Genomic DNA, 8,894 nt, shown 5'->3' with positions numbered 1-8,894 from the left:
TCAGAGTGCTGAGGTGCACAGCACGAAGTTGGAGTGGTGGGCAGGGGCAGATTACACAGGGCCTAGTAGGTTATAGTAGGAATTTGAGTTTTATTTGGAGAGCAGGGGGAATCCATAGAAGGGTTTTAAGCAGAGAAGTTAAATAACTGAATTTATGTTTAAGAAAGATTACTCTAGCTGCTTGTGGAAAACAGACCAGAGATGGACACAAAGTTCTATTCGGATCCACCCTGGGTGGGGTATGGGAGTGGGTGGAGAGTTGTTCTCCCTGCTACAAATATCTGTTCATCTTCTAGCCATGGAAACGGTCTTAGCTTAGAACGAGTGTTACCACACAACTCCCTTCCTCCTCCACACGCTCACCTCTCTCCCTCCCTCCCTCTCCCCTCCCTCCTTCTCTCTCTCCCTCTCCTTCTCCCCCCACCTCCCCACCTTCTCAGATTCCCCTCCTCTCTTCTCCTCACTTGTCCCCATTTGGCCCCGGTCTAAAGTCTTTCAATCATTTTCAGTCCACGTAACTCTTACTCCAGTATTTTTAACGTGATGTGTGCCTAATGTTCCAATAAAACTCTAATACTGCAGTAAAGTTGAAGTGTTTAAAATTTTGCTACTTTTAAAATTCCATTCCTGAAAAAGCAGTCATGCTTTATCTACTATATGGCTTATTCTTTATGATTCTAGCCTCTTGTGAATAGTTGACATTTTTGGGTAGTTTATGCTCAGTTATCTGCCTGCCCTGTTTAACTCACTCCATGTGCCATGGAACACAGGGTGTGGATTCAGACAGAGGCTGTTTCAAATCCTTAAGCCCTAATTATTACCTCTGTGACCTTAGGCAACCTCTCTGAGCCGCCATGATCTTAATAACATAAAGAGAATAGTAACTTCCTTACAGGTTGTAAAAATTAAGCAGAAATGGTATGTAAACCATCTAACACCACATTGCTTAATATATGCTGATTAGTACTGTGTGTGCAAATATCAAGCAAACACTGGGTAGAACTTTTGGCTCCTGACAGTTCAAATATCCCTGTGTTATCCCGCCTACTATCTACTCTCTCTACCTTCATGAATTTAATTCCTCTTCCAGTCTTCTTTCTTTCACACCTCCAACTTAACCTTTCATTCATTTGGCCCTACCTGTTCTGCTGTCATCTTGCTTCCCTTACTCCCTCTCTAAGCTCCTGTGGCCTCAGCGAAGAAGCACGAGGCCCTGTTGACTTATTCCAGCCTATCCCCTTCCCAAGGTCCGCGGGCTTTGGGGACAGAGTCATGTGTCATAATGTGAGCAATAATGGCGGAAAGACAGTTCAAGAATGAAGCCTACTGGTGAGCACCCTGTGACTTATGAAGCATCACGAATATGCTGGAGAGATTTGGGGTTACAGTCAAAATTGGAATCACCCTAGGAAAGTCAGGGTGGGATGAGACAGTGCCTGGAGATGTCAGGCAACACGGTGCCTCTGCATATTTGCCCAAATCATCCAGTGTTGCCCAATGAACCAGTACCTCTGGACTCCCAGTATGTGCTGTTTAGTTGCACACCATATTACTGGTTCCCAGACTGTCTTTATGCCCTTATATTTCGAGGAGTCTTTGTATTACTTCTCCCTGGCATTCAAGAATGTAAACTTACTGAAGAATTTTTGCATATTGCTACTTCTGGAGTATTATATTTCAAAAAAGTATTTTACAGTTTCTTTATAACAAAATCCACTCAACCCCAAAGCTGTAGTAACTCTGATAATTCAGAAGCTAATTCAAGATCTCCCAGTGACCCAGAATTATCATTATAAACAACATTTTTAGCTCTATAGGCATAAATGCCAGTCCGGAGGGAGTTCTGGTTAATAAAATGCCAGATTCATTTGTTTACTATAATATCAGTTGTAATAATATTAAAAGTATCTAAACATGCTTACTACTAGCAATAAAAGTAAACTTATTTAGCTCAAGACCGTTATTCAAGCAGGAATAATAATAATGACAAATAACATTAATTGCCAACACTTACATAGTCACTATTGCATGTCACTCTTTTAAGAACTTTGTGTATGCACTCCTAACACTCCTTGCAGTAGATACTATTATTATTCCCATTTTACAGATGAGGAAACTGAGGAAGGTCACAAAGCTAGTGAGTGGCAGAATAATCAGGACTCCAAGCCAAAAAATCAGGCTTTAAGTTCCACAACTTAACTACTGCTCTTTACTCCTCTCTTCCTTTCACTCAGAAGTCGTCATTTTTAATAGATATATTTGGGAAAATGTTTACTCACCAAGGTGACTGAGGAATAACTATATAACCAAATATTAAACTTTGCAATATGTCCCAGGCCAGTATAAATGTGTACCTGCAGAAAATGGAGAGAAGAACACAGGCTATTGCTGTCTTATCTAACCACGGACACAGGCCCCACACAGCCTCCTTTCTCACACACGTGCCCAAGCTGGAGCCAGGAACACTGAGCAGGGGCCCTACTTCCAGAGCATGGACACGAAGATGTCTCAGCTCCACAGCAGCTGGGAGCAGAGAACACACATACAAGGCACACAGAGAGCCCCTCCTTGGGGCAGACTCATTCCTAATGAAAAGAAGAGGTGTTCATTCCTTCAGCAAATACTTATTGCTCACCTACTATATGCCAGGATTGTTCTTTGCTCTTAGGGTTCAACAGTAAGCAAAACAGACCAAAGCCCTTCGAGAAGTTTGTATTCTAGTGGAGGAGACAGACAATAGCATGATAAATAAGTAAAATACATTGTAGGTCAGATAATTTAAGTGCATAGGAGAAAAAATAAAGTAGGAAAAGGAAACATAAAGAATTGAGTGTAACTGGAAGTTTAGACCAGGTGGAAAGAGAGGCCTTTCTGAGACGATGCTATTTGAGTTGCAAAGAGCATCTTTTTGGGCTCTCTTTCCCCAAAATGAAATTACATCCCAAAGGATGATCATCTGAGGATTACAGTGTAAAAATAATTATTGAATCTCTATTATTTCAATCACTCAAAGTCGGCCAACAAAAAGACCACAAATCAAAACAGAGTTTTCACAGATTTACCTGGGGAAAAAAAAGGAACAACAACAACAAAAATTCCTCACACATCAAATTGACCTCTTCTTCCTCTGTCTTCCATCTATTGATTGGGTTTATATGCTCTGCTTATTCACACAGAGGATAAACATATGAAAACAATTGGTTGCAAAGTTAAAAATGATATTAACCATTTGCTTTTGCTATCCATTTCCAAATGTCTTGGTGATTTTTTTCACTTCATAGACACGAATGCACACTTTTGTGTCATGCCAACCCAGTCTCAGCTAAATGGTTAGAGGTGGGAACAAACTGCTATTAGAATTTACAAAGCCATAAAATTAGCTCTACTGGAAGTAAGTATAAGGTACAGCAAACACACAAAGGAAGAAGCCTGCTCCAAGTTGAGGACGCCTGAGCCAGCTCTTCGCCATGTATATGGGCGCTGAAGACGCATTCCTGCAGCAACAGAAGTTCAAAGCCATGGCAGTCAAGAGGGCTTAGTATGTGTGAGGAATCATACAGTGTTCCATGCCGTTAGCATATAACACACAGACAGGAAGGCGGATCAGCACTGGACCGGCTTCCAAAGTGTCTAGGCCCTCCACTCCTGGTGCAGCATCTTAATTCCTGGGGTCCTGGTGTCTGAGTGGCATCTCCAAGCCTGTAGCTCAATATCCGTTGCAGCACTTTTACAGGGTGGAGAGAGGGAACCTGAAATCCAAGATCAAGGACAAGCGGCCATGCACAAAGAGGCCATCCTCCTCGCCACCTTCCTACATACACCTCCATCTCTGAGGATCTGAGGGTGAGCTTCCTGCTGGACCCCAGGATGACAAAACGGCTAGTTAGGGCTCTTACAGGGCGTGGTGGGAGATGGTCCCTACCAGCCAGGACGTAAACCATCAGGCCTTGTCTGCCACAGGAGGCTGGGGCATTATCCTGTAGCTGGGGGCTTGCTGTGGAGCCCTCATAAGCAGGGGAATGACATGACCATACGCTTCCTGAGTTTTTGAAACTTGGAGTCATAATACATATGAAAGTGCTTTGCAAACTTTAAAGTCTTTTTTTTCCAGCCATACGATGGCGTAGTGATGTTTGCAGAATGCATGAGGAAGTGAAAGACAGACCACCCATGCAGGAACAAATTCCCTCTACTCCCAGAAGAAGGGCAGCATGAGAACCCTGAATCCCATGAGGAGAACTGATCACAATGATTTCATGGGCATCATCCAAAAAATTGGTGGCAACGACTTGAATCAGAGGCTAAGAATCTTTCCACGTGTCAATTTCATCCTGGAAGCTCTAGAAAATACTCTTTTGCTTAGAAAAGCCAGTGGAAAGAAATCAGGCTGAGAGATATGTAACCACAGCTTGGATCACTGAGTTTTTGAATTGAGAAGGAGTTTGATAAGGCAGGGCATACCATATGTCATGAAAATGTTCATGAGGACATGAGGAAAGTAGTAATAAACCAAAGAACCCAATAAATTGCTGAACAGGGAAAAGCATCTCATTCGGTTCAGTAAATCTGGCATCTTTGAGACTTTAAACCTCTCTTGCTGTCTGTGCTAGGGCAGCTCTCAATCAGCTGTTCCATATAAATATCAGAGTCTTTCAAGCTTATTTGTACTCCTTGCTTCAGTGATCCTGCAGACAATTTATCCTACACTGTTTATAAGGCTAAATGAAATCCACAGTTCTGCCTGAATTCTTTTTCCCCTCTAGAGATTTTACTGCCTCCTGGTTTGGGTTCCCTCCAAATTGTGAGAAGAGTGTATTCGGCTACATCCTCCCTCCCCCTTCCTTCTGATGCTGTCCTTCATTAACCCCAAAGGTTCCTCTTCTCCAGCGATTCCATTGGCTTCCTCAACTCTTCCCAGGAACAAGCAGCCTCTCATTCAGGGAGTTGTCTGCCCTGTGCTCAGAATCCACAACACCAGCTGGCTTGTTCTTCTGCACCCTGGGCCACTTCAAACTGTCTTGACTGTGATCCCAGCAAAGCCAATGTTCTAGAGACATTTATACTCCAGTCTACAAAGGTTTCTCCATAGGATCTAATTTTCAATTACACTGCCATGAGAACTTATTGAAGGAGGAAATTGATTTATGACATCAATATGCATGGTCCCATCTTTTGTGACAGAGCTCACTACCTGATATAACTTTACAAAAAACATTTAGAATGATCAGCTTTGTTTTGGTGGTGGAATGGCTTTTTCTTACCCTTGATACTACCTCTGTTCCAAAATATAACTAAAATATGTGTAGAAATAGTTCACTCTAATCTTGATACCACTCTTTCTTCCTACATTAATGCCATGTTCAGCATATCAAATTTGACACAATAATTTAGCAAAGGAATGTCATCATGTATGAAGAGTAGCATTTTTAAAGGTTGTTCTTCTCCTTATGATACGCTCTCTTATTCTCTGGATGGGCCTCCCTGGTCCTAACTTAAGTTGTGGGGAGAGAGCAAATAGGAAAGATGGCAAGACCCTGGGAACATGGCTCCGGAAACCAAGGTTGCTAGGAACAGGCAGAGCAGTTATGGAGGGAAATTATCTAGTTTATAAAGAGTGGTTCTTAGGAGGGCACTTGAGTGAGCCAATGAAATGGTCCAAAGCAGCAAGGGGACCTCAGCCTTCACCCTCTCTCCTCCTCATGTCATCTAGACTATGCAAAAGATCTGTCTCCACCTCCTCTGCTTCCATTCACTCATCAACCTGCTGCAGTCTGGTTTCTGCAAACACACACACACACACACACACACACACCTTTTACTAAAATCACTGTGCTCTTTGAAGGTCACTAACAACTTTTCCGTCATTAAATTCAATGGACCCATCTCTATCCATCCCCCCTGCCATGTGGACTCCCTGCAGAGTCTGACACACTGTTGAACATCCCCTCCTGAAAACTCTCTCTTCTCCTTGCTTTACAACCCCACACTCCCCCAGCATTCCTCTGGCCACTGTTTTCCAATTGCTTTCTCTGCATCTTTTTTCTTGACTCTTCTTTTAAATGTTAGTGTTCCTCATATATTTGTCATTGGTCATCTTTTCTTTTCATCCACAATCACATCCACTCCCATGGAGTCACCTCTGTTTACATGCTTATGACTCTCAGTCAACCTACAGTCCAACTACCTCCTGGCCCAAACTCAGCACATCCAACCCTGATGTCCTCATCTTCCTGCCCTCTGCCCCACAGCCTGCTCCCTCTCTGATATCTTCCATGCTTGGCTCCTCCTACTGCCTCACCCACATTCAAACAGTCTCAAAAGCCTGACCATCAGATCTCCAAAGATCTCCTGAATTCACTCACTTCTCCCCAGTACCATTGTTCTATTGCAGGCCACTTAGCTCCAATCCTTAATTAATTAATTAATTAAATTAATTAATTCCAGCTTCCACAGTCATTCTCCTCCAATCCCTTCTCCAATCTGCAGCTAAAGTAATGTTAAGAAAATTCAGATCTGATCCATCATTTACCATCCTTCAGTGGCTTTCCATTAAAATAAAGATAAAATCTCTCCAGTGGTTGGTTGTAAAGCCTTCAGGCAATGCCCCTCTGTTCTTTATTTCTTACAGCTCCCCCAGCCTTCTCTTCACAGTCAGTCCTGCGCACATGCTCCACCCACCCCAACAGGTAAGGAAGGACCTGCAATACCCCCCAACCCCCCACTCCCCTCCCATCTTTGCACAAGCAGCTTCCTTTGCCTGTAAACACTAATACCTCTCCCCTTCCCTAAGGCCTGGCTAGATCATACACATCCTTTAGCTTATCACTTAGATGTCAGTTCCTCTGTGGGTCTTCTGTGACCCTCTCAGGCCAGGTCAGGTATTTCTTATGGGTTTCATACCGCTCCCTGTTGGTAAATACACAGCACACATCACTGTGTTGATTCATCTGTCTCCCGGGCACATGATACTCTAAGCTTGCAAGTTATCCTCACAGCCCAAGGCCCAGCACATGAGCTTCCCTCCATAAAGAGCCCACAAATGATTGAGTGTCATCTAAGAAACACAGAATTAAATTTCCCTCAGGCTCATTAGTAATTCCATACAGAATTCATTTAGAGTAACAAACAAAATAAAATTCATTTAAAAATATGTTTATAAGCTACACAATACCTCATAAAATGAGTGAAAACAGGAAAAAAAATCTTAGTTTAAATGGTTTTCCCAACTCATTTAACTGCATAAAGCTCAGAGTAGCCTCTTCCAGTGTTTGCACTTCCCAATCTGCAGGCTGCCCAAGGCTTTGGACCTGTTCCTTTCAGCTTCTAGAGGCCAGAGAAGAATATTCACACTCCATCCTACGCCCTCCCTATGGACTGTGTGCCCCCAGCTTCACTGATTCTCTTTTGGGTCCACTTTCTCTTTGCCAAAGGAAGCTCTGTGACTCAGCAGCTTACAATCTGCCTTCTTAAACAAGTAGACTTCTTGCTCAAGCAAACACAATTAACCACTACATACCACACAACAATCAAGTTAGAAAAACACTGAATAGATCTCTGTATAATTAGAAAATATCTGCTTATAAGCTGCACATAGCTAGAATCATAATTTTTTTTCAGGGTTAGATGGCAATTCAGCCACGCTTGGCCACGTTGTCATAGTGAATGCTCAAATGCAACAAAGAATTCCTCATGAAGGAAGTGTGCTACTCTGATTTCTTTCTCGCAGGATAAAGATGCTGTTTTACCAAAAATAATCTATACCTTGGCATCCAATGAAATGCAAATTTGATGAAAATAAAAGACTCCATTAAAAGCAAGGACAAGAAAGCCTCTGGTTCATACAATGTGCAGATTGAGAACTTTGGTGGATTTTAGAAATGTGGGCTACAGGTTGTGTTCTGAATGCATTACTATAGGTTTTATAGGTGGTCTGTTCCTAATACGTGTGAAAATATACCCTATGTAAAACCCTTAATATTTACTGCAATCACTGTTCAGAGTTTATCCTAAATTTGTGCCTCTTTGTACTTCCCGACAGTAGGAATACAGAAAGCTGAAAGATTGGTAGCCTCAAAGATTTTTAAATACAGATTTAGAAGGTCTGCATATATTAGGTCCCTGTTATATAGGTTCTGTGATTCACTAAATAATTACTCCTCACGGATGCAGACCCTGTCTTCAGGTAGCTCATGGTCTGGTGGAGGTGGGGAGGAGGGGAAGGAAAAAGGAAAAGGAAGAAACAAACACAAGCTAAGTGTCTGCTGCAGGACAGGCACTATGTAAGATGTTATATATAATTTCACTTCATCCTCACGATGACTCCATGTGGTTGCGATCATTAGCTCTGTCAGAGAAAGAAAGAGAGGCTCAGAGAGATCTGTTCCCTAAGATTATCCTGGTGGTAACTTGCTGCAAAGCAATGTGATAAGAGCTGTAGGAGCAGGAGAAGGAGGCAGGCCCACGTAACTGAGTGGTGATGATATCATCAAGTGGGATAAGAAATAGAAAGGTGGGAAGGAGGTCTGCAAGGTTGGACATAATGAATTTGGAGGTCCCAATTTTGATGTCTCTGTTGACGAGGTCCTTTAGACAGCTGGAAATATGGGTCTGGAGTTGACAGGAATGCCAGGCTGAAGGCATGAATGAGATTCCCTAGGTGTTCTGTACAAATCCAGAAGAGAAGAGGCTAACGACTGAACTTTGGGGTTAAAACACACATAAAATAAAATAAAACTGATTCACCTCTAGCCAGGCTAACTTAAAAAAATAGAAGACACAAATTACTAACATTAAAAATGAAAGAGGAGCCATCCCTCCTGATCCCTATTATCCTTTTAATGATCCCATGGACATTAAAAGGATAATAAAGGAGCATTATGAATAACTATATGCCT

The sequence above is a fragment of the Eubalaena glacialis genome, chromosome 16 (assembly GCF_028564815.1).
Source record: "Eubalaena glacialis isolate mEubGla1 chromosome 16, mEubGla1.1.hap2.+ XY, whole genome shotgun sequence".
Classification (NCBI taxonomy): Eukaryota; Metazoa; Chordata; class Mammalia; order Artiodactyla; family Balaenidae; genus Eubalaena; species Eubalaena glacialis.
The sequence above is the reverse complement of the archived record's forward strand: the minus strand, read 5'-3'. Positions refer to the sequence as shown.